This window comes from Ammospiza caudacuta, chromosome 10 (assembly GCF_027887145.1).
Source record: "Ammospiza caudacuta isolate bAmmCau1 chromosome 10, bAmmCau1.pri, whole genome shotgun sequence".
NCBI classification, from domain to species: Eukaryota; Metazoa; Chordata; class Aves; order Passeriformes; family Passerellidae; genus Ammospiza; species Ammospiza caudacuta.
The window spans coordinates 7,740,080-7,764,973 of record NC_080602.1 but is presented as its reverse complement, the minus strand read 5'-3'; positions in this window follow the sequence as shown (position 1 = coordinate 7,764,973).

Sequence of the window (24,894 nt, the reverse complement as noted above, 5' to 3'; positions counted from 1 at the left end):
GTCTTGCTTCTCCCAGCAACCTGAGGAAATGACAGACTCTGCTGCCACAGACTCTCCCGTGCAGGGAACGGAAGCCCTGCAGGTTCCCCTGCAAATGCTGCCCCTGTGGCTACAGACACCCCCTTTTAGCTGGACCTCTTGACAGGAGCTTTAGAAAACCACTGGCATCCTAATGCTCTTTCTCTTTCAAAATCAGAAACTCAGCCCCAAGAAAGAGCAGGAAGACATACAAAAGCCAGGTTAGGATACACCCTAACCTAAGCAGAAGGGAAGCCTCTACTTATGTGCAAAATTCGTGAAATAATAAATGGAATAAGTAATGCCATATGCAGCAAAAGCTGCAGTGGCCAGATGGTTAATTATTGGCATTTCTGCAATTTTTCTAAACGCTAAAAAAAACAAGCCTCTTGTCAGTGGGCAGCTGCCTACTGACAGATGCTTTGACCAGGAAGGTTCTCCTGATCTGAGCAAGGCCTAGGGCTGCTCTGACACTCAAGCCTTCCGTGCACCAAGGCAACCTTCTGATGCCACTATGACGACGGGGCAACCATTCCCTGACATCACAAAGGGACAGCTCTGTGTTGGTCTGTGAGTTTATGCAAAGCAATAATCAACCTTCCCTACAGAAAACACAAAAGAGCCTGGGAAATTCTCATCTGTCACAAAGCAGCAAAAATTCCCCTCATGGGCCAAACCCTGTTGTTCAGGGGATCCAAGAGGAACTCCAGGAGTGCCCCAAGCACCTACAGCCTGTACTCCAGCTGAGCACTCAGATGGGACACAAGCAAAGGAAACCAGACCAAGACAATGGCCCACAGCATTGCACATGCGAGAAATGACTCTCACTTTTAAAATTTTAAAGGTTTAGTAAACTTTAACAAAGGACTGAATAACGAAAAATCGCATCATTGGGAGTCTCTGTGATTAGCAGCCACGTGCTCATCTACAAAAAGGATGCTCTGCCTTTTATACCCTCAGCCCCTCCAAAAGTTTTGTCAGTCAACTCTTTCTCTGCTGTCCATTGGTGGAGATTACTTTCCTGCATCCCGACTGGAGGTCAGGTGTTGTTACACCCTGCCTGCTGGTCACAAGCCAGCCCTCCCCAAATGCCCTGACTACCCAGGCTGTTACAAGGGGGACGGGAAAGAGGACTATGGGAGGATATATTACAATATAATCACTACTCATTTGAACATTCACATAACATCTGCTTCTTAATTGTCAGACCCAACCATTGCATTACTCATCCAGAACACACAAAACCAGGAGAGAAGCCACTGTTGGCATCACAGCTGAAATGCTTCCTAACAAATCTCCCCACATATTTGCACCTTTATTGGACATGCCCAGGGCTCCGGTGCGGGTACATCTCTGCCTCTCTTCCCCTTTGGCAGCAGTCGAACTGGCAGCATCTGCCCGCCAGCAGCAGCTGCTCCCAGCTGGGAACGCCGCTGGCGGTGCTGATTTCCAGAGGCTTCTGTGTGCCAGGGGAAGCCAAGGCAGGAGCGGGTTGAACGGCGCTGGCGCTGCTGCTGCTCTGTGCCAGAGAGCCCCGGCTGGGCAGGGCACGGTGCCCACTGCGCTGCGGGCTCCTTCTCCTGCCACAGCTGGGCACACCTGGCAGCAAGGCATGACAACCTGTGGGCAAGCCAAGGGGTGTCTGGGGCTGCACTGCTCTGCACACACCCAGGACACCTGCAGCACACAATTTTAACCATCAAACAGCTAAACCAAAAGGAAACAGCTGGAAAAGATTTCATTTTCACCATTCTTACCTGCTCAACAGAAGTCTTCAAAATGAACGTTACCAAGCAGGGCCCAATTCCTGCTGCCAGCTCAGGGTTAGAAGAGAGGCAATCCTTGATCTCAGCACTGGGTGTGTGGGGAATCACTTCCCTAACACGTGCACACCCAGCAATCTCACTTACTAGTTTGTATCCATGGATCTAAGACATATTCAATACTTTGCTGAAACTCACAGGCTAAATATTCCCCCAAATTATTTGATTTACTGATTGATACTTATTGACTTCTTGATACTTAAATCACTTCTCCAAATTTACTGACAAGAGAATAGGAGTGTCCTGTAGGGCCCTACTGGTCATTGTCCCAGGTTCAGGAGGAGACCCATGCAGAAAATAAGCCAGGACAAAACTGGGCTTGCAAAGCAAATTCATTCTATTTGTTGCAGTAGCAAATAATACATACCAAGCCCTGGATTCCTAAAAATCTGCTGAGCGGGAGAAGGAGGTGGAGCGTGGTGCTCGGCAGCAGGGGCAGGTAGGCAGTGCACTTTCAGGACATCCCCTGGAGCAAAACCACGTGCATCTCATCCTTCTCACCTTTCCAGCTCAGAACCAGGCCTGGGATCTCCTGCTCAGGAGTGGAATTTCCCAGTTACAGCATCGGCTCACACATGGCTGGTGTGTGAGATGAGGCCATGAATCCGGGATTTAAAAGAACTGGAAGAGTTAAAATTTTAGCAAGATTTAGTTAGGGGGAAAGAGCATAGCAAGAAGAGTAGAAATAATAAGGGATAGTTAATTTTTATCAGATAAGGTAGTTAAGGCTAGGGTAATATATCACTTGCCTGTCTTTACTATGTTTAAAGAAGCGGGATGGGATGCGGATTTCTTTGTGACAAAGAAGAGGACCGTAGCCTGCACCTGGGCCCCGAAACCACAACTATAGCCAAGGGGTGTGAAAGCCTGCCAACAGATCATAAGGAAAGAGGTCAAATTGAGGAAGACGTCTTGGCCTTCATCAGAAGGAGACCATTCCCCACTTTAAAACCCACCAACCCATTTGAAGTGAAAGACTGCAGAAATGCGAAGGAACTTTGGACTCAATTATAATACATTTTAATTCAAAGGAGGGTAGGCAGTGTTATCTAATGAATATGTGTCAGGTTTTTTGGGATTTATATGAATGTGTAAGATATTTTAGATGAGTAGAGATGAGAGAGAGAGCCAGTGATTCTTCACACATGTCTTTAGGAGACAACTCCTCCTGTGCCTGGCTGTAATAAACACACCACCTTCTACCTTTAACTGTGGGGAGTTCTATTCCACACCTCATTTGCTGACCGCGGCAGGAACGCTTCCCTGCTCCAGAGAGAACATCCGGGCTCTGGACGTCTCTGGGCACTGCCAGGACATTCCTTTCCTGGAGGCACCTCCGCTCTTGGCTGCTCCTCGTGGGGGACAGACAAGACTGCTGGCACTGTGGAGAAAGGAACGTTTAACTCTGTATAAAGTAACCCTAAGGCGTATGCAGGGGAAGGGCTGTTCACAAGTCACACAGAGATGTCCTGTGCACAACGTACGCCTGTGCAGTTTGGGCTTGGGTCTGGCTGATGGCAGAAAGGATTTGCTGTGTCAATAAGGACCTGCTAGCAATTCTGGGGGTGAATTGAGCAAATCCTGTTTTATTGCTGCTGTTTTTCCTGTGTGTTGTAATTGTGGTTGTATTTTCAGTGTGTGAATGTTTGAGGAAGATGATGTGGGTGGATGCCAATGTGGTGTATGGTGTGTGTCGTGTTGAGAAGAGTGAGCTCTCTGTCCCCTCATAAAGAGATATTCCTTTCCCGGTGAGCCTGTGTGTGTGGACTTTGTAGTTGCAGGGGTTGGTGCTCCCTGTGACACCTGGTGCTTGGGTATACAGGGGGGTTGAATGATTTTTCTCCCACATTGTGGTCATTTGGGACTGCATGGTTGTGTTTGGGGAGATTTCAGGATTTTGTTTGCAACAAGTGCAGCAATTTATGCAGAAAACTACAGTGTGGTGATTTATTATGCTGAACTATGGCAGTTCCTTTCTAGTGCCCCCCTCTCCAAGCATTTACAGTCTCCTGCCACGAGGAGGACACTCTCTTTCCTCCCCTGGACATCCTCTTTCCTTTCCTGGACACTCCCTTTCTCTCCTGGAGCTGTTCTCCATTAAAGCTGTGGGACTTTGGTCCCGGGAAGAGAGAGCGCCTTTCGTCTTTTGCTTTTGTCCTTGTCAGTGTCACTGGGCCCAGAGCTCGCCAAACTGATCCCCCACAAGATGAAAACTGACAAATGGTCCCATATACACAGCTCAAAAATTGGCCACATTTTTGATGGACTGGGGTGTTCGCCACATTTTGGAATTTCCTATTCCTACACAGGTCAGGCAATTGTTGAAAGGACGCACCACACTCTAAAACCATTCTACATCAAGAAAACGGGGAGTGGCCCAAGCAACACCCCAGATGAGGCTGAGCAAAGCTTTTTATGTCTTTATGTCTTTAATAGCTCATTTGCAGGAACTAATCCTCCAATTTTTAGGCACTTTTCAAACAGCACACAGGAAAAATTGAAAGAAAATCCTGCAGTTTTGATCAGAAACCTTGAGTTAGGACAAACTGAAGGACCATTTTCACTAATCACTTGGGGCAAAGGGTATGCTTGTATTTGCACAGGTGCTGGACCTAAGCGGGTCCTGGTGAAGGATGTGAAACTGTCTCATACACAAGAGCACACCGACAATTCCACCAGCAGGGAAATGAGCACGCAGACGTGAGCCGCACGAGAAGCTACGGTGCATGCCAGGCGTTCCCCGTTCAACCTGTGAAAGCTACAATTCTGGAGTTTGATGTTGATTTTTGGACTGGGAAAATGGTTTGTTTCATAGAGCTCTTTCAGCAAAAGCGTGGTGTCCATTGTGTTCCAGAGAATTCTAAGATATCCAAATTTGTAAAAATTGAAGGTTAGAGGGACAGTTTAGTGTCCTGTAGTTGGCCAGTCCCTAAACAAGCACTAAAAGATTTGCTTGAGAACTGAAATAGATGGGGAAGCTTTTGCCAAAAAACAGCTGAACAGGAACATGGAGCTTGATCAAATGATATACTGGCACTTGTTGGTTTTGCTTGCTTGCTTTTGCATGCATACGTGCCTGTAGATCAACCAAAAATGAATGTTTGCCTTGCTTTAGCCAAGTCAGCAGGCTCAGACACCATGTGTTTGACCCATTTCAGCCCAGACAAATCCTTTGCAACCCGTCTGGTCGGTGTGCCTGTGCCAGCCAAGGAGCAGCCAATACCCAATCGTGACAAATATTGGTGTGAGGCTGCCAACGAGACCAATCCCATAACCAGCTGACATCACTGGGCCCCTGATCTTCTTAAAGCACCTTCTGAACCTCAAGAATTGGGATTCTTGGTTCATTGGTGATGGAATTTTGTGCTGAGTTTCAGTACCAGGGAGATCCACAGTTGAATGTTACTCCCCATCATCCTGAGGACAGATACTCCAGTTTGTGGTGCAATTGTACTACCCCAGTGCCCCCTAAGGGTGAAACTGCTGACGAGTAGATGACCTAGATGAGTCCCACATCAATTAGCAGCAGAATATTGGCTCATTTGTGGAGATAGAGCCTGGCAGGACATTCCCTCAAAAATTAAAGTGGCCCATGTAGCATCAGACAACTCACTGTGATAGCACCTATCGTTAAAAAAGCCATCAAGAGAAAACACAGAGAAAAAAGATTTGCCCATCATTATCAAGAAAATTGGAATAGCAATTTCAGACCCTAGGGCCCTGCAAAATGAGGTACATTGAATTTATTTCTACATCAACTTTCCTTGGGTGAGGCATTGAAACCATTACACCGATTGGGGTGTTGGCTGAAGAAAGGAGACAGTGCTACTTCCATTGCAATTAGTGACATGAGGACTGATGTTAGTGCTGTCAGACATGCAACCTTACAGAACAGAGCAGCAACTGATTTCCTTAGCAGCCATTCCATGTGTTCAGTGTCACCCCCATGTTCAACACTGTCACTGTCAGCTTTGACAGCTTTTGGACTGTGTTTGAGAAGTCAATTTTTTCTGACTGTTGAAGGGCTTTGGGGCCCAGAGTTCTTGTTAGGAACAAGGGATGAAGCGTGTGAGCCATGCAGTTGTTGGACCAGGTGTTTTGTGTAAGTGGTGGGAAGGGTTTCTTCCTTTCTGTTTCTCTTTCAAGGGGAATATTAATGTTGCCCCTGAGTCCTCAGGAGGGGAGCCTGTGGACAGAGCTGCAGCAGAGGGAGCTTTGCCTGGCACCGAGAGCCGTGGGAACAATCCCCAGGAGCCCGAGGAGCCTGGTAAGGACAGAGCCCCCACTGGTTTAGAGAGGGGTCAGATGGCTGCTCTGAGCCTGCCTCTGGCAGGGAGGGAGATGAGAAGGGTTGAGTTCCTGTCTGCAGCCTTGGTGCTTCCTGGTGCCTTGAGTTCAAATCCTGCGCTGGCACAGCCTGCCTGAGCCCTGCCCTCCACGCTTCTCCAGAGGCTCTGACACTGAGTCCTCTGAGGGAATCCACAAAATTAGAGAGTTTTGGGAAAGCTGCAAAAGGCAGGTCTCAGATACAGCAGAACTGTGATTAGAGCCAAGCAGCAGCCGTGAGATAGGTCAGCAGAAAAATTATTTAAACTGCAGAAGAGCAAGGACAAATAGAACAATGGTCTGTGTATTAACGCTGGTCTAGAATAAATCTCCAAGCTACAGAAAAGTTTATCTAGCAAGATATTGGGAATGTTGAAGCTTAATAATGGAGCTCAGTGCATTGTGTTTTAAGGCTTACTAGTAGGTATTGTCTTCGAAATACACAAGCACTGTTTTAACCAAAGGTACCCGTGCTTATAGTGATTGGATAGAACTACTGTCAATATGCTTTTACTTTGTGTAATTGGTCAAAAAACTTTTAAAGTAAGTTTTAACATTAAGTTCTTTGTCTGCTGCCTGGGATGTGAGCTGCTGGCATCTTCCCATTGTCATAACCATGTAATGAGACTGATGCTGGAAAACAAACAGCTCGAGGCGCGTTCCTCAGCAGCCCCGGCCCGCTCGTGATTTCTACATAGCCCCTGCCAGCGCCAAATGGCACGGCTTGATTTGCAGGGCAGACAGTCTTAAACATCTGCAATATCCTATCAGAGTCCTAGTTTGGCTTCATTCAAAGAAAGAGGAGAGTGCACCTAACACTGACCACTTGTTAGGCAATATCTTCCACCTTGCCCTTGTACCCCTACAGAGAGGCTGTCTGCAAAATGCCCAGAACACCCTCCAAATCTGCACCAAGGACAGGAAAAGCAGGCAGAGAGTCTTTCTGTTTTCAAGGTCCCCCTTCCTAGGCGACTTGACCCTTTCTACCTGATTCTCACTTGAGATCTACCCATGATAGAGCACTGCAGGAAAACACTTTAAAGGGTCATTAACCACGACCTGCTTGGAAAGCAAGGGTAGAAACTCTTTCCCTCCCTGATGGGATGCGGGCCGGCAACTGCAGCTCTGAAGATGTGCAGCTGCTCCTCTCTGGAGAGGCCATGGAAGGGCTGTGATGGTCTACGGGAACCAGAGGAATGATGAGCTCAGGGTGGCATTTGAGCTTCATGGGAACAAGCAGAATGAAGAGCTCACAGTGGAGATGAAATTTGCCTGTGCCTGGCACCTCCAATGAAACCCCAAGAAGTCCAAATGAAGCAAACACCTTCTCCCAAGAAGCTAGGAAACCTCAGAGTCCTGAGCACCTGCACTTAGCCTGGAAAGGCCGGGAGGCAGCTCTAAATCCTCAGGTGAGGCAGCACTGAGGTCCTGGTATGAGAGCGCTGTGTAGCAGTGTTGTCCAGAGCCAGTGCCAGGAAGTTCTGGGAGCTCCAGTCTATGAGATTCAGTTCTACAATTTGAAAGAGCAATGCAGGTCACACCATGATGGCTAGAGAGCCCTGCCCTTCACCCGTGCTGCTGCAGCAGGTGTGGGTGCACATGTGCACACACACACGTACAGGTGAGGGGCAGCCTTCTGAGTGTCACTATGCCCAGCTGCTGGGGCCAGGTACCCTGCTCCAAGGCATCTACACCGTGCCCTAGACCAGTGTCCCGCTAAGGCCACACAGGGACACTCCAGAAGGGGGCTGTGCTAGCCTGGGTACACCAAATAATACAGACAGCCCAGTTACACTGTCCTAGGAACAGCAATCCAGTGCAGAATGTTCTGGATGCCCAGCACTCAACCCTGCAGTCTACTTACAGTAGTCGTTGAACATCTCTGGTGCATCCATGACCCGTTCTGGCTTTGAGGGAATATTTCTGCTATTCTTCCTGCTGGATCCAGGTGCCATTTTCTGACTGTAGAGCACTTTCAGGTTATTCTGACAGCCTGTGTGCAGGGGAACAGGTTTGTTAACCTGAGTTCGTTTCCTCCCAGCTGAGTGCTGCTCACCCAACTAGGAATCCCTTGGAGTGAAAATAAAGTCCTAAGAGAAACACTCACAAGCCTGCAGTGCACTAAAATCACGGGCAGTATGAACTGCTGAACAGGGGTGAGCTACAATTTCCTCATTCATGGAAACAAATTTGACAAACACTTGGGTTTTTGAATCCCATTATATTTAGTTGCAGTTTAAGCTAGAAAGTGCACAGCAGAGGGTTTGATGCTCTTACAGACTTCATGAAGGTTTGGAACCTGCAGTATAGGTGAAATGTCACCCACATCTTTTCATAAAAATCCTTTCTTTAGGATTTTTCCCCCTTCTGAGGAGCTGTGGCCTCAGCAACCAAAGGTAAACAATGGTTATCTGCTGCTGGGGAATGCAACAGGTGGATGTGTGATTGGTCTCGGGTGGATGTTTGGATTTACTGACCACTCAAGGCAGAGCTGGGTCTCGCTCTCTGCTGAGACACAGCCCTTTGTTTATTCATTCTTTTTCTATTCTTAGCTTAGCTAGCTTCTGGGAACTTTCCTTCTATTTCTTTTAGTATAGTAATAATGTAATATATATCATAAAATAATAAATCAAATCTTCTGAACATGAGGTCAAGATTCTCGTCTCTCTCTCCACCCTGAAGACCCTTGCAAGCCCTCTAACAGGTGACCAACTGGCAGTCATAGCAACTCTCCTAAATAAATTCACTGTAACTGTTATGCCCTCCCTCGACCTCAGGAGCCTTAAGAAAGGAGACTCCAGCCTGTACAGCTCTCAGAAACCAGTTGATTTCTCCTGTGACCACACACAGAGCCTCTGTGTTGCTGTTCCCCTGACCTGATCTCTCCTGCTGATTCAGCTCACACAGAGCCTGTACCATACCTTCTGGAGCATTCTGTGGTTTTCCTCTGAGGTGGAGGATTTTTGCCTCTTCTACATCAAAACCATTCCGATTCACTGCCCAGGCTTTCTGTTGCTCCTACAGAGACAAATCACCCTCAGTGCAATGCATTTAAACAAGTCCCACACTGCAATTTAAACAGACACCTAAGTCCCCTTCTCTTAGAATCTGAAGATGTTTGCCTGTGCTGCAAGGGTCAGTCACACAGAGGCAGGTCAAAGCAGTTTTTCCTCACACTTTCATACATCGTCCTGCTCACATTTTCACACAATGGCAAATTCAGTGTCATTGCCAGTGCGAAAAGCCACAGCCACAAAGCAACCAAATGCTTCACAAACAGATTTCAGAAGACAGTGTAAAACATTCCAGAAGTGTTCCCTGTGCAGACATTGTCCTAGAATAGCTACCACCAGCAGTTTCACTTTGCATAGGCTCACAGCTTTGTGTTTGTGTTGCCTGCTACATTTTAAAGCCTCATTAGTCAAAAGCTAAATTTTGCTACCAGAAGCAGCATAGGCTTAGAGTGCATGGCAGTCTCTACAGCTTCAGTCTCATCCTAGGCTCCTGAAGCCCAGAGCTGCAAGTAGTGATGGCTGGGACTTGTCAGTCCCGTGTGCCCCCTTGATAGAACCTACTGTTCACTGCTCTGTAAAGGGGCAGGAAGGAGAAGCGGGTTGTTGAAGCAATTGTAACTTAGCAACACGCTCACCTTCTTGGTAGGGGAATCCTCAGCAGGGTCATTCTCTTTGCTTAGGAGGAAATTTGCCATCTCCATCTGCATAATGCTGCGTTTGGGAATGTAGCAATCCCCCCCGCCTTTGTGGGGTAGCTTTGAATTTTGGATCCAGATTTACCTGCATTCACGTATGAAAATATTGTCTTACAGCTATTTAACAGCCTGTATTAGAGCTTTCACAGGAGCAAACCCAACACTCTTCCACATCACACCCACCAGACAAGTAGGACTCTGAGGTCTCATGCCACACAGTCACAACTAACTTATATTTTCCTCCCTGCCACCAAGTTGGTTAGGGACAGTGTGGTGCAACTCCTTGGGTCTAGTGCAACAATTCCAGAGTCCAGAGATAAGGGGAAGATACAAAAACGCTCACAGGATGTAAAGCTGTCAGCTGACAGTCCTGCCCACACTCGTCCTAGCATACAGCTGTGCCAGCAAGGCTCAGCTGGGCGAACAGCAGCTCGCCAGCCCCAGTGCTCAGAGCTCTGCCCCTCATGCTGGCAAGGAGGTGGGTGGCTGTCAGGAGCACAGCCCACCTCCTCCTGCCTCAGCAGCAGCCGGTAGGGCAGCGTGGCAGGGAGCCCAGAGCCCCGTGGCTACGGACAAGCAGCCTGGGCCAGGCTCCCACACTCAACCTCTGCCGCCAGTGGCCGGCGCTCACCGGCTGTGGTGGACGGCGTCTTGCTGGAGCTGTGGGAGCGACTGGCCGGCTTCACGGGCGACACGCCGACAGGGCTGGGCCCGGGGCCGCTCTCCTTGGCCTTGCGCTGCCATCGCGCAGGCGGCGCGTTCGGGATCAGCGTGTCCAGCTTCAGCAGCCCGTGCAGGTCCGCCTCCAACAGGAACTGCGCCGTGGTCCTGCGGGCGGGCGGGGTTAGCCGTGCCCACCGGCCGGGCTGAGCCTACTCCGACAGCCCCGCCGGCCTCCCCCCACCGGACCGTGCAAGCGCTCCGGCCGCTCCTCCCCGCCAACGCACACCCCCACTCTCCCCAGCTGCTCCTCGGGACACTCCGTCAGCCGATACGCCCTCCCTCCGCTCCTCGGGGCTCCTTGATCAGCCGGCACCTCTTCCAGCCGCTCTTTGGGGCTCCCTCCGATAAGCGACATTCTCCCTTCCCCTGCCCGCCTCACCACAGCCTCCCCTCTCGGGACTGCGCCTCCAGGCCGCCTCTCCGGCCCTGTGGCACGCTCACCTCCGCGGCGCCGCCGCCGCTCGGCCGCCCCGCAGCATTTCAAATGGCGGGCGGACGGGGCCGCGCTTGGCCGCTTCACACCCACCGGCCGCGCACTGTCCGGCGACGGCCGCGCGACGCAACGCGATTGGCTGAGCCGCGGGACGGGGCGGAGCGCTCCGCGCGTGAAGTGAGGGGGCGGGACCGGGGACGGGACCGGGCGGGACCGGGGACGGGACCGGGCGGGACCAGGGCGGGGCGTTCTTGCTAAGGTGAGGCGATCCGGGCCAGGGGCGCGGCGGCGCAGGAGGAACCAGGCCGGGGCTCGGGGGGAACAGGAGTTTATGGCGGGGTGGGGGCGGTCGTGGCTGCCCGCGGCTCCCAGCCGCTCATGAGCAGGTAGGACTGGTTGGCGATGTCGGTGCTGGACAGGCAGCCCCCAGCGTGCTCCGGCGGCGGGCCCGCCTCACGCCGCGGGCCGGGCAGCACCTCCAGCAGGCAGGGCAGGACGGTCTCCTCCGGCGGCTGCTTGTCGAAGGCATGGCCTGGGGCGACATGGAGTGGACGCGTTAGGGGCTGCCCTTCGAGCTGCCCCCGGGAGCAGCTGAGTCGCCCTGCCCACCCACTCACCTGGCCGTGCTTGCTGCTTTCCTGGAGGAAGCTGCCCAGAGCACGGTGCAGCTCAGGAACGGGCGGCCAGAGTTTCTGCTTCATGTTGCTGGGTACGCAGGAAGGGGCATCGAATTGACCCTCAGACTTGAGGTGCCCTAATGCCCCATGCAAGGTGCCCAGGCTTGGTGCTGGACCCCCCCGCCTGCCCCTGGCACAGCCCTTACCTGTAGAGGGAGGGGAAGGTGCAGCGCAGCCCCAGGAGCGCTGCTGAGAAGAGCAGCGGCACCACCGTAACACTGGGGATGAGCCAGCCTGCATCGGAGGAGGAATGCCGGAACTGTAGCCTTTCCCAGAGCCACCATCTCTGAGCCCCTCGCAGCCCCCTGCCCCGTGCCCCCCTCCCCATTTCCAGCACTGTCCGCCTCTTGCCGTCAGCCGTGTGGCTCCTGCGGCCGCAGCCTCCAGCCCTGCCCCTTACCCGCATCGGCCACGGCATCAACCACAACGGGTTTGGGCCCGGCGCTCCAGCTGCCCGGTACCACGGCCCGCTGGGCTGGGCCCGCACCTGCGCGGGGTAGTGGGAGCCTGGCCGCAGCTCCAGGACCTCTTTCCTCGCTGCTCGCGGAACCTGCAGGACCTGCGGGGCAGAGCCGAGCTGGAGGCAGGGCTGCTGTGGGCTGGCACCAAGGGGCGGGTCCCGCTTGGCCCGACCCCGCGCCTGCCGTGTGTCAGCAGCGGAGGGGGGCAGCGCTGCTCGGGGTACCCTGGGCAGGCCTTGCCTTCCAGTCATGGCTGTTCTCCATGGCATAGCGGACCTGGTAGTCCAGCTGCTCTGCAGGCAGCTCCAGGGGCGGCAGCCACTGCAGGCTCAGCCGGCCCTGCGACGCTGTTGCCTGCACAAGCTGTGGGGCATCTGTGAGCACTGCTGGTGTTGGGGATAGGCATTTGTCGCTCCTGTGAAACGGGACAGGGGACACTGTGTCCCCTGTGAGCCAAGCAGGGGCTGCGGTGGCACTGGGACTCACCAGCCTGGTGCAGCCAAAAGGGCTCCTTGAAGTAGCTGAGTGTGGGCAGCATGTGGGTCCTGGTGACATTCACCAGGACAGAGATGGCACTGCCAGCCTTGGGCTGGAAGGTGCAGGCATAGGTGCCCTGTGCCCCCCTGCTTACCTCCTCGCACTGTTGCCATGCATCTTCCCTGTGGGAGGAGTGGGGAGCCAGAGTGTCTCACCAAAGCATACCCACAGCCAGCAGTCCTCCTGCTCTTCCCCAGGAAAGCTACTGCTGCTTGTAGTTGGAGGTGCAATGTGGTGAGGGGGTATGAGATTGGTGGTGGAAGGGCAGGACAGAGCAGGGCATGGGCAAGGGGCCCAGTGTGGGATATTGGGACGCAGCAGGACCAGTGGTCTCTGGGATGTGCCTGCATGGGTGCCACCTGCCTGCCATGCCCCTTACCTTGTGCCAGCCCCGCTCGGAGGTGGCCGGTAGAGGAGCTGGTGGGAGCTGTGGGGCTCTGCAGGGTCCCAGCCCCGCTCGCAGCGCACGTGCCGCAGGTCAGGGGTTCTGCAGCACAGCCCGATGTCTCCTGGGCAGGGAGAGCCAGGACAGGGAGGGGGCTGCTTCCCCTTGGCCCCCCAAAACTTGGGAGTCACACCTTGCTACAACAGGACCCCCAGCCCTGCAGCCCCAGGCGTGGGTGCCTCCCTGCTGTTGCTCCAGCACCCTGCAGAGGGGATGGCTGCTCACCGGAGGAGTGGGGGGTCTCTGCAGCCAGAGCCTGCGACCAGGGCCCCCAGACGCCGTCCATGGAGGTACCGTCGGGCTTGCTGCACAGCTGGTACAGATGTGGTACCTCACCCCTGGCTCCAGGCCCCGGAGCACCACCCAAGTGTTGGCCTGGACCAGCCTCTGCAGGAGAGGGGCCAAGCTGAGGAGCAACTGCAGGCTCCAAACGCCCCTGCCCATCCCTGACACCTCTATGTACCTGTCCCAGTGCTGCTCATTTCAGAGGGTGCTGCCTTGGTGGAGAGAAAAATCAATCTTCTGCCTTTCAGGGAGCTGAAGGAGAAGGGACTCTTCACCATCCAACACCTGGCTGGGTCCCATTCAGAGGTCCTGCTTTGAAGCCTCCGTGAGGTTTGCTTGGCAGTTACCAGCGAGGTGAGAACGTTGTTCTGAATTGTCCCCCATACTTCATACACGGTGTGTAGAGTAGGTATGTGCTTGTTCATCTCCATGTGTGCTCAGGGTCTGCCTTCATTTCTGGTTTTAGACCTGATATTTCTAATTTCTGTCAGCTATCTGTAGGATCTGTGGGCACATGCAGCTGTATTTACTGGCAGGTCGGGTATCTGACACTCATCTTTGAGTGCAAAGGCAGAAATTGAGACACTGATGATGTTATTTCCCAGAGTCCCAGTTTCTGCCCAAGCTGTAATTCAACAATGCAAATTATTCTGTAGACCTGAGCCTGTGTTTTCTGTTTCCTGGCTGAGTGCTTCAACTGCTGGTGTTGCTTTTTGGAACAGGAGCACCTGACTCTTTTATCTTTATGACTTGTGCCTTGATGATTTGAAAGCAGCCCTTGCTTTAATTTTCTAGTAAAAGGACCTAAAATGAAAGCTGTGGATATTTTAGAAGTGTTAAGTAGAACACTGAATGAAATTTTTATTTTAGGCCCACAGTGAGCAGGTCTGAGGCCAGAAATTGGTGCCAGAGTAAGTGCCTTTCTGTGCTTGTGCTCTCCTGCTCTTCCTGTACTTGTACGTTCCCCTGGACCCAGTGGGATGTGTTGTCATTTCCTGGGACTTCTCCTGAAGGCAACTGGTTTTCTTTCCAACGTAATTCTTATGTTTCCCCTCATGGCTTCCCCAGGTGACCAACCTCCATTCCAAGGTGTCCTGCTCTGCCATTGTCACTCTGAAAGAGCTCTCTGTGACCTTGAAGAAGGACATGGACTCTGAGGTGGATGAGGTTGCTCGGGTCCTTCTCCAGATGGTGTCCAGCTCCCCAGAATTTGTTCAGAAAGCAGCCAGTCAGACCCTGGGGATCCTGGTGGAGAATGTGACTCCTGCACGAGCAATGACTGCTCTCATGGACATGGGAGTCAAGTAGGTTCTTCTTCTTTTAGTGATATTCTTCACCTTTGTGTGTGTGGGAGGGAGAAGGGATGAGACAGAGAATGGGATTGCTGGGAGGGAAGGGTCCTGTATCCTGCATCTTCTGGGAACTCAGTGACTTGATTCTCCAACCAACCTCACTTCTGTCCTCTCGTCACCTATTTCTGCCCTCCTGCAGCCCATCAGTTCTCAGAATCACAGAAGTGTAGAATATGGGGAGCTGGAAGGGGCCCATCAGGACCATGGAGTCCAGCTCCTGGCCTTGCCCAGAGCAGCCCAAGGGTCACACCAAGTTCCTGAGATTGCTGTCCAAATGCTCCTTCAGCCCTGTCAGGCTTGGTGCTGTGACCACTGCCCTGGGGAGCCTGTTCCAGTGCCCAACCACCCTCTGGGTGAAAAACCCTTTTTCCTGATACCCAAACTAAAGCTCCTCTGACTCAGCTTCCTGCTGCTCCCTGGAGTTCTCCCAGTCTGTCAGATTTTCCTAGATGTGGTGACTGATGGGGAAGTGAAAGTGCCTGCAAAGGCCAAGGATAGAGCCTTGTGCTTTTGTGGGCAGAGGGGCAATTGCAATTGCAGCTGTGAGCAGTGTTTGGTATTTCACAGTGCTAACCACAGAGGCCCTGGGAAAACCACATCTCCTCATGATGCCACTAACTTGGGAAATGAGGAGGGTCCTTGCTGGGGCGTGGAGCACATGGGGGACAATCTGCTGGGTGTGGCACAGCCTGCACAGCAGGTGTAGCTCCTGCCAAAGGAGTCTTGTATGACTGTCCTGGCTTAGAGCTCTACATTCTATCCAAACTGATGTTTCATGTTAGCCTTGAGATGATGAATCACTCTACAGGCACCTCCACAGGCTGACAGCCATGGGACAGTTGCAGCAAATGCTGCCTTAAATGTTGGTGCTGGGCCTGATAGTTCCCAAGAGACTCTCTAGAACAGGGCAGCCTGGCTAAACTGCCTGCCCCCCTTTCCTCAGCTTTGCAATAGGGTGAAACATTCAGATGGATCCATTGCCAAGCCCCACAGAAGAAACAGGCTGCATTGCTGGATATTCTGCAACTTCACAGCCCACCACGTGTTTTCCCTGCATTTGTTGTTTTCCAAAGTTCTGCAGATTTGGGGATAAATGGGTGGAAAGAGCCTCAATCCTGCTGCAGCTCTGTGTGCTGGGTGCCCTCTGATGGGTCAGCATCAATTGTCCTTAATTTCTAAATTATTCATATGTCATCTATTTCTTTAATCTTTCTCCGAGCAAATACTGTGAAAGAAACTGAGTATCAGACAGTGCAGGGAGACTGAATTCCTCCCTCTTCCATGCAGGCAGGCCTAGTGTGCAATGCTACCTTTGTGTTTAGCTGAGGACAGAGCCTTGTGCAGGTGTCTGAAGGCGCAGGGAGAGCCCGGGCTCCTTCCCCCAGCAAGGGCAGGGAGCAGCTCTGGCCAAGGCCGGCGCTGCCGCTGCTCCTTGTCCCTGTGCCCAGGGTTTGCTCTCTCCTCCCCAGCAGCCGCCCCGCCCCGGTGCGCGAGTGTGCGGCCCAACTCCTCCTGTCCCTGGTGGAGAGAATTGGAGTCACCCAGCTCGCAGGCACCCCCAGGGCTGAGAGGCTGCCACACGTGGCAGGGAAGCTTGCTCAGGACTGCCACAAGGACACAAGTAATGATCTTCATTCCACCTCCCAAAACAGGAAAACCGCTTTGTGTCTGGCTGTAAAGGTGAAACCACACAAGAGTGGAAACTAAAGGCAATATGAAGTTACCTCACGGTGTGAATAAGGGTCACAGAATCATGGAATATGCTGAGTTGGAAGGGCCCATCAGGGTCATCAAGTCCATCTCCTGGCCATGTGCAGTGACCCCAAGAGTCACTCCATGTGCTTGAGAGCATTGTCCAAACTCTTCTTGAGCTCTGTCAGCCTTGGCACTGTGACCACTGCTCTGGGCTGCCTGGGCAAATGGCTGTGCTGGGAAACCTGAGGTTGGCCAGCAAAAAGGAGCATTGCCACCTTTTTCCTGTGGCTTGAAGGATTCTTTACTGAGATCAAAGGAGCTCAGATCAGCCAGTCCAACACTTTTGTTTGGCCTTAGGTGCACAACACAAAGCCAAAGTGTTGGCTAATGTTCATCACTGAAGGATCCCAAACATCCATTTCTCATTAACTTCAGACTTTCCAGAAATATTTCAGGGGTCTTTAGCCAAAATATTCAGTCTTTCTAAACCTGTTCTGCAGATTTCTAGAATGCTGTTATCTGTGGCTCAGTGAGTTCCAAACTTCTTCTTGAAGAAAACTGTGGTTTCCTACTGGCAAATCCACCCAAATCACCAAAATCCCCTTCCTTTGGTGATGAAATTCCCATGAATAGCTGCCAAGAACACCAGAGCAACTAGCTGCCCCTGTGCATACACAGAGTATAGAATTATCAAGAGGATGCATGAGGTGTTTTGTCCTGGCTTCCCTGCTAGGTAAAGAAAGGCAAATTATTGTGCAATGGCAGCAAGACACTGCTATTAGGCTCTGACAACAAAGCAGATGTGTTTTGCTTGTTCCCTGGGATCCTTTGATGCCACAGAAGCACACCCCCAGTTTCAGAGTGAAATGGTATTTTTCTGTGGCCCCACATTCTCCTCTTGCCTCTTGTGTTCAGCTGACAGCACTGTGCAGTGTCAAGTGAGGTAAATCTCCCTATTTGCTGAGTAGGCAATGCCTTCTTATGCAGGGATTGCACCTGATGAGTTTAAGGTATCAGTCTCTTCTGGTAATGCTCTTCCTGTGTTTGTTCACTTTTGTTTTGTTTCCTTCCTTCCTTCCTTCCTTCCTTAGGCATTATGGACAGGAGATGGTGAAGATGTTGCTCAATCATCAACAATTTACAACACTTTTGGAACAATCTCTTTCCCCCCGTGACCTGGAAGATATTCTGACAAGAATTAGGAAGAAAATAAGTGCTTGGCAGGAGAAATGTCTCCTTTGTGCAAGTATTGCCACTGCTAATATGAGATCAAACATACCCAATCCGTCTTTAGCTCATTCCTCTTCTGCTGAATCATTTTGCTCCTGGGAATGAGCTGTTAATCCTCAGCCTGTTCATCTGCAGACCACAAAGGAACTGATATTACTAGGGAAAAGTGGGGCTTTGAATATTTTCAATACTGGTCACAAAGAGGAAAGGGAAAGAGGAGAAAATGGATTTACATTTAAGCGTAAGCACCCACCATGCTCTCCCTACCCTGCCCCCTGTAAAGCAATTAAGTGAGAATTGTGCTTCTGAAGATAACAGAGTCTTTGCAAAGGACACTGGAAGTAGTAGTGCCAAGAAAATTCCCAAATTTACAAAAGATGTCCAAGCCAATCCTAGTTACTACAATGACTGTCTGTCTTTTGGGAATACTGCCCTGCTGTCCAGCCATGTGGGGCTGGAAGAAGCTTGGTGAATTCAGCAGCATCCCGGGGAAAATCCTTTGTTTGTTTGAGGGAGGCAATTTTATTTTTTCTATCGACATTATAGAGGGGAGCCTGCCTTTGTGCAGGCACAGGGAGAGTGAGTGTTGAACCAAATCAACTTCCAACACACTGGGCCAACCCTCAAAGAGTCCAATTTATTCTGTTGATTCCTTCACAAACACTAATTGCCGGCCAGTTTGCATTATTCCCATTTATGCTCAAGACTAAGGAATTTGGGATTTTAGACTGCTGCTGAGTCTGGTAGCACCCATGACCTGCCTTGGGCTATTCAAAACAAAGAGTTGGCATCACTGAATCTCTGGTCTGTTTTCATCTGTAAGTTAGGAAATGTTTCCCTAAGCCTTGGTAGCAGTGATCCTGGTTTTAACTTGTGTTTTCAACAGGGAATTTCCTGTTTTATACTCTAAAGATTGATGGGGTTTCTCTGTGTCTTTGTCGGGGATGGAAAACCAGAAGGCTGAAGGCCCATCTGTCAAGGAGCCGGTGAAGGAGAGGAACGATGGCTCAGAGGAGCCCCAGGCCACATTGTCTGCTGGCAAACGGTACTGAGCACTTTTGTCAGATGTGACAAAGCACATGGCAAGCTTTGCATGCCTCTTCCTCAGGAAAAACTGTCTGGCAGAGATGACCAATGCCACAGATTGTTTCCTTTCCCTACAAATGCTCTAGGATAAAAAATGTCTACTGGTGCATTGTGCTGAACACAACTTCTCTGGAGGGGTTTCCACAAAAATGAAGAGACAAACAGACACCCATTGGTGGCAGCTCAGACGATCCAGTGCAGTGGCAAGGGCAGTGTTGTGGAGGCTGGGAGAGAGCCAAGTTTCTGCTGCATGACTTGGGACAAGTAAATTCAAACAAGGCTTTTTTTCACCTGAGTGGAGTCTTTTTCAGATGGGTGTTTTGATGAGAAATCTCAGTCTGGAAGCAAGATGCCATTCCACAAAGATGCAGTTCTCATCCGTGTGGTTTGGCCTGGCGGAATCGTGGTTTCCTTACCCTCAAACAGTGCCAAGTTTGAGTAGTAAGGAGCAAGGCAATTCCTGAACAACTTCAGTCAACAGGTGTCTCAATGTGCACTTTTTGCTTTGAAATTCCTGTCCTTCACGTAATCTGCTTGATGGACAGCATGTTTGGTTTATTTCCCCCTGTGCTGCAATCAGCATTTAAGACAGGAATTTGCTCCTTGCTGTCTCTTCATGGCAGCTGCAGAGCTGCTTGTACCTGTTCTGCTCTGATAGCAGAGGGGATTTATTTAGCTCTGTCCTGCTCAGCAGTGGCAGGAAAGTGACCACATGCCTCAGTAGCACAGCTGGCATCCTCCTGTGGTCATGGAAGAGACAGGTTGATCAGGAGAATTGTTCCCGGTGGGGTTGTGAAGCTGTGCATCTGGTCTCCAGGGAAGCAAATGAAATGTGAGTGTAGTTCTGGGATGTCTGGCTTCTGTTTTTATCTCTGTTACTGATTTTCTGAATCTTTCAAATATGGCCCTGTTTATCTGTTCAGATGCATCTGAGCTACTTTTCCAGATTGTCATGCCTGGTTGCAGAGACACTTCTCCAGAGTGATGAGTTCCCTTATTCTAAGACACACACGTCCCATATGAGGAGGCATTTAAACTTGGCAGTAGTGTCTCTCTTTCTCCACAAAGCAAAGTGACCTGTGTGCCCTGGCAGCCATCTGAAGATAGATCAGATGCATCTCATCCTTGGCTTTCCTGAGTGAGCACTGGTGAGAATGTCACTTGCAGATTGTCTCCTGTAATGATTGTCATGAGGTCCATGTTGTTCTTCAGAGCCCCATGACTTTGCAGCTTGAAATCACATAATTAGGAAAGCTGCTCAAGATGTTTTGCTCACAATTAACTGCAGGTATTGTCTGTGGCTGCAGCTGTCTCCATAGAGAGCAGCAGGCACAACTTTGCCAGGCATTGTCCTGGGGAAGGCTGTGAGAAGATCAGAGAAAAGAATGAGAAACAATTCTTATCCTCACTTGCTGCACCTGTTGTTGTGAACACGTGGAATGTGTTATGGAGATTTGTTTACCAAAGGGTAATTTCTTAATTGGCCACTGGTGATGGTGTTTTGGATTCAATTGCCCAATCTGGTCTGTCTGTATCAGACTGTCTGTGAGGGCAATGAGTTTCAGTATAGTATAGTATAGTATAGTATAGTATAGTATGATAGAGTGATTGATCAGCCTTCTGGAATGATGGAGTCAATGCTAATTATTTCCACTATGGGGATGCCATGCTACGATAATTATCACCACCAGGTCCTCATTTGGTTTTATTTCCCAGGGTGAAATCTCCCTCTGATGGACACCTCCTACCCCGTGCAAAAGCCCAGGTCACGTCACCTCCAGCTGTGGAAGAAACGGAGCTGCTCCAGAAGCTTCACCATCTCCTGGAAGCCAAGGGGTTTTCAGGCACGGATGGAAGGAGTGGAACTCCTCCTAGACCTGTGCACAACCAGCCCCCAGCTCATCTCCACTAACATTGCCCAAGTATGTGGGGTATCTTCGCTGCTCCTTTCCTTTAGCTCCTTTCCTCAGCCTGTAGCAGCAAAGTTAATTCAGTGTGTCTTGGCACTCTGTCCTGGCTGTTTGGGACACGCTGGTCCCTCTCACCCAGACAAATGTAATTCAGGTCCAGGCTTCAGGACAAGTTATTTCAGTCCAGCTGTATTTGTCTGGCAGGTGCCTATTGATGCTGTTCATCAGATGATGGCAGAATTTTCTGCTGGTGTAACTGCTGCTCTCTCCTACTCCCAGCTGGGTGAAGTGAAGGGAATCCAGCCCCTGAAAGCATGGCAATTGTTCTCCAGACCAAAAATGGGTTTGCACAGGGAAGAGAAGTATCAGGCTGGGTTGGTTTAAACCCAGTTGTTTTATTTAAGGATACTTCTATATACTCCATCTTGTCTTACACAGGCACAGCTCTGGCTACTCATTTCCATCCTTGTTCCTATTCCTCTTGGTAAAGACAGTGCTCACCCTTCTTGGGAGTCTTTTTTTCTCTTTGGAAAAGGAGGAAAACAGCTAAGGACTCATCTCTGCCTTCTCCTCCCAGTAGCTGCTTTTTCCCTTTCTCCAGGGAAAGGTGCCTGATAATGTGGCTGTCAAGGGACTGAACCTGCTCTAATGAGAGCTGTACAGCACATTGCATTTCAGAAGTCCACCTGTTACTTAGAGAAATGGTCTGGATCCTGGAAGAGTTGATCAGGGCCCTGCTCTTCTCCAGACACTGGCTCTGAGACAAACAAAGAAAACTTAGATCTCCTCCAGCCATAGTTTTGGCAAAATCATAATTGCCCTCAGTACTTGAGGCAACTGTATAGAAAACCAGGCATTGTAAACATCTGCTTCCATTCAAAGCAAAGGTACTCTTTAGCATTAATAAATGGAATTGATTTAATGATTTATAGATGGAGAGAAATACCATAGCAACCATTCAGTCCCCAGCCAAACCTCCTAAAAACAGAAGAAAATCTTTCAACCAGCATGAGGCTGTGCCACCATTCCAGTGAGTGGCCCACAGGAAAACAGTGAAATTGTGCAAGCGAGTGCTGACCTGACAGAAAGGATCACTTTCATCTTTGACATTGCTGACTGCTACAGCCACTCTTCAAACAGGGGCATTTGAATCCAGCTTTCACATTGCTTGTTCTCTTCACAGATTTTTGATTGTTTTGTCCTGAGAATATCTGACAGCCACAAGAAAGTGAAGCATAGGGTGCTGGACGTGCTGGCTGAAATCACAGGGGCCCTGAAAGATGCCTTGAACCCGATGATCATTGGTTTGGTGGAAGGAAAACAAAGAACCTGAACTCAAAGGATCCCAGGGTTTGTGGGGCAGCTGTGAAAGCACTGGGAGAATCCATTGCTCATTTGGGTAAGGCTGAGCCCTGGCAGGGACTCTCCTCAGCTTCGTCTCTGTCTCTCCTGCACAAGAGAGCGCTGAGTGCCTTGGCAGCTGCTCTTGTCTGGGGAACACTGCAGCTGACACCCACCAGAGGCTGTGCAGGTGCAGTCCTTATGCATCATCCCCAACAGGCTGGAATGGGATCAGCAATTCCCAACAGTCCCAGGAGCCCTTGGCTCTGTGCTGCTTGTCTGAAGAGCAAGTCCTGGGCTGCAGCTCTGCTACAGTTCAGAGGCAAAGGGGGTTTGGAGTTTGCTTGGGCCCCGTCTGACTTCCCAAATGAACAGCTTTGCTGTTGGCATGAAGGGACACTGACCCATCAGAGCTTCTGCAGGGCAGCCACCTGGGAGGCTCTACATTAGAGGCATTAGCTGCCTATTTTCCACTTTTCTTCTTTGTCTTCTATGTTCAAAGGGGAACTTGTGATTCACCAAGTTCATTTCTTTATATCAAACAGGTATAAACCCAGCTGTCAAGGATGCCTTGTTCCACATGTTATTTTGCGTGGGGCAAGATGGCCACAGCAATTAACTACATAGGCAAGGGCTGCTCTAAATTCCTTTGCCACACACATTTATGTCAGCTCTGAGAATGCTGCAGTGGGGAAATATGCCTGCAAAAAGGAGTGTGGAAGAGGCAGGTCTTCAAGGGGAGCTTCCACTTTCTCCTCCCCAGCTGCTCTGTGAACTCAGGAACTGCCTGACTCAGTGCCTTTCTGTGACCCAAGTATGGGGCTCTTCCTTTGTGCTCTGGGATGCAAAACCTTTTCGCTGCTTCCATGTGACTGAACTCCTGAGGTCCCTGATGTGAAATGTTTTAACACAGCTCCAGCTACAACAAACAACTTTGGATTTACAAATGTGAAAGGATGTGGGATCTCAGCACCTCAGGACTCATGTGCAGAGTGACCGAGACCACCCTTGGGGGGCTCGGGAGTCCTGGAATGTTGCCAGAAGTGTCTGGTGGCTGGACTTTGATCCTACACGGGAGACGACACCTGTATGAGGATGGGAGGATTTCACTGGGTGAATGGTGAAGGGATAAGTTAATTAGAGTGTGAAACACGGGGTTTAGGATTTCTGTACAGGGGGTCTAAAGAAGTAAGATGGAGGAATTGGGGCGTGTCCTGTTCTTCTTCTTCTTCTTCTTCTTAGCCTCCATCTTCTGTGGTGATGTTGGCACTTTGGGATTGGTTATTACTAAAAGTGCACCGGTTAATAAGGGTAGAAGGTATTGGGGAAAATTGATAAATATTGTATACATAATTTTGAGTATAAAGATAGGGGGCTCTCAGTGTGCTCATGGCTGACTTGCTGTGCAGACCTCTGTCGGGCCGAGAGAAAATCTTTTAGATAAACAACTAATAAACACTGAAGACCGAGAAAAAACCTGAAGCCACTTTTCATCCTTTGGAGCGCGGGATGCCCAAGACCATCCCCGAGCCTTTCCAGGCCATAAAACAGCCGAGAAACCGACAAAAGGAGAGCTTTTATTTTGGAATTTAAAACCCTGCCAAGTAGGCTGGAAGGAAAGAAGAAAAGGATTCAAAAATCCACAGAAATGTACTTTATTTTATAACATGGGGTTGGCCCTGCCCTTTCTCCTATGACCTAAGAAAAGTGAGCAGAAACGTGTGTTTCCCTTGTAGATGAAGTGTCCCTGCTGAAAGAGTTCAGCTACCAATGGAATCACCTGAGTGGCCAAGCCCTGCTGGATGTCACCGAGCGTATCACAGGCTTGGCCTCCCCTTCTGAGCCCAGAGCTCTTCCCAGGGAGCATTTACAGGGAATGCCTGTGAGCAGACAGCAGAGCAGCTCCTCCAAACCAGGAGGTGCTGAGCGTGTCCCTGCTGCCCCATGGCCAAGGCAGGTGGGTTTGGCAGGTTTTCCCTGGCTGCTGCAGAGCTGGGCAGCACCTGAGATGGGGGCGGCGCTCGGCCTGGGGCTGAGCTCTCACTGGGGCATCTCAGAACCACCTCCAGCAAAGGGAGGGCTAAAAATGCCCCAGCTGGCTCCTCTCTGGGGAGCTCAGGGGCATCTGTGATCTTTGAGGGGAAATGGTGGCCAATGCTGTTTCAGGGCATCAGTTTGTTTTGTCCTCACAGAATTCTTGTTTTTCTCTTGGAAAGTTTTGAGGCTGAACCGTGCAGGGCCTGGGAGTCACAGCTTAGGTCAGAACTCAACAGAGGTACCAGAGGCACGGGTTTAGTGCAAGGCAGCCTCTGGGGCACAGGGACAGAAGCAGAGTGCTGAGGCTCCTGCCTGTGCTGTCAGAGGGGCCTTGGACTGAGCCTTTCAGGGTGTGCAAACAGTGTCTGCCTGGGTCAGCGCTGCCCAAAATGCTACAAATGCAGCTGATAATTGATTCCTCAGAGGAGCTTGCTGTGTCAGCCAGAGCCAAGGAATGGAAAAAGGATAATCTCAATATATAGCAGAGAAGATGATTGATAGCCTTGCTTCAACTGGGGCTAAATCCACTGCTAATTATGCCAACATCTTTGAATGCAAGGTTTAATACACTTTGTGTCTTCATTAGGAATCTCAAAAGGGCATGTTCAGTGATTGGGAATGTCAAAGGCCCTTTAAAGAGCATTTTAATAAAGTACATCTCCAGCAACAGGGAATTTAGTTTAGCTGTTCTTTGAAAAAGAGGTCATCTTTTTCAAAAAAACGATTTAACCATAAATTTGGAGTACTTTAGAAAGAGCAGATGCTCTCTCTGCAATATAGTAGGAACAGACAGGTGCTCCTCCTGT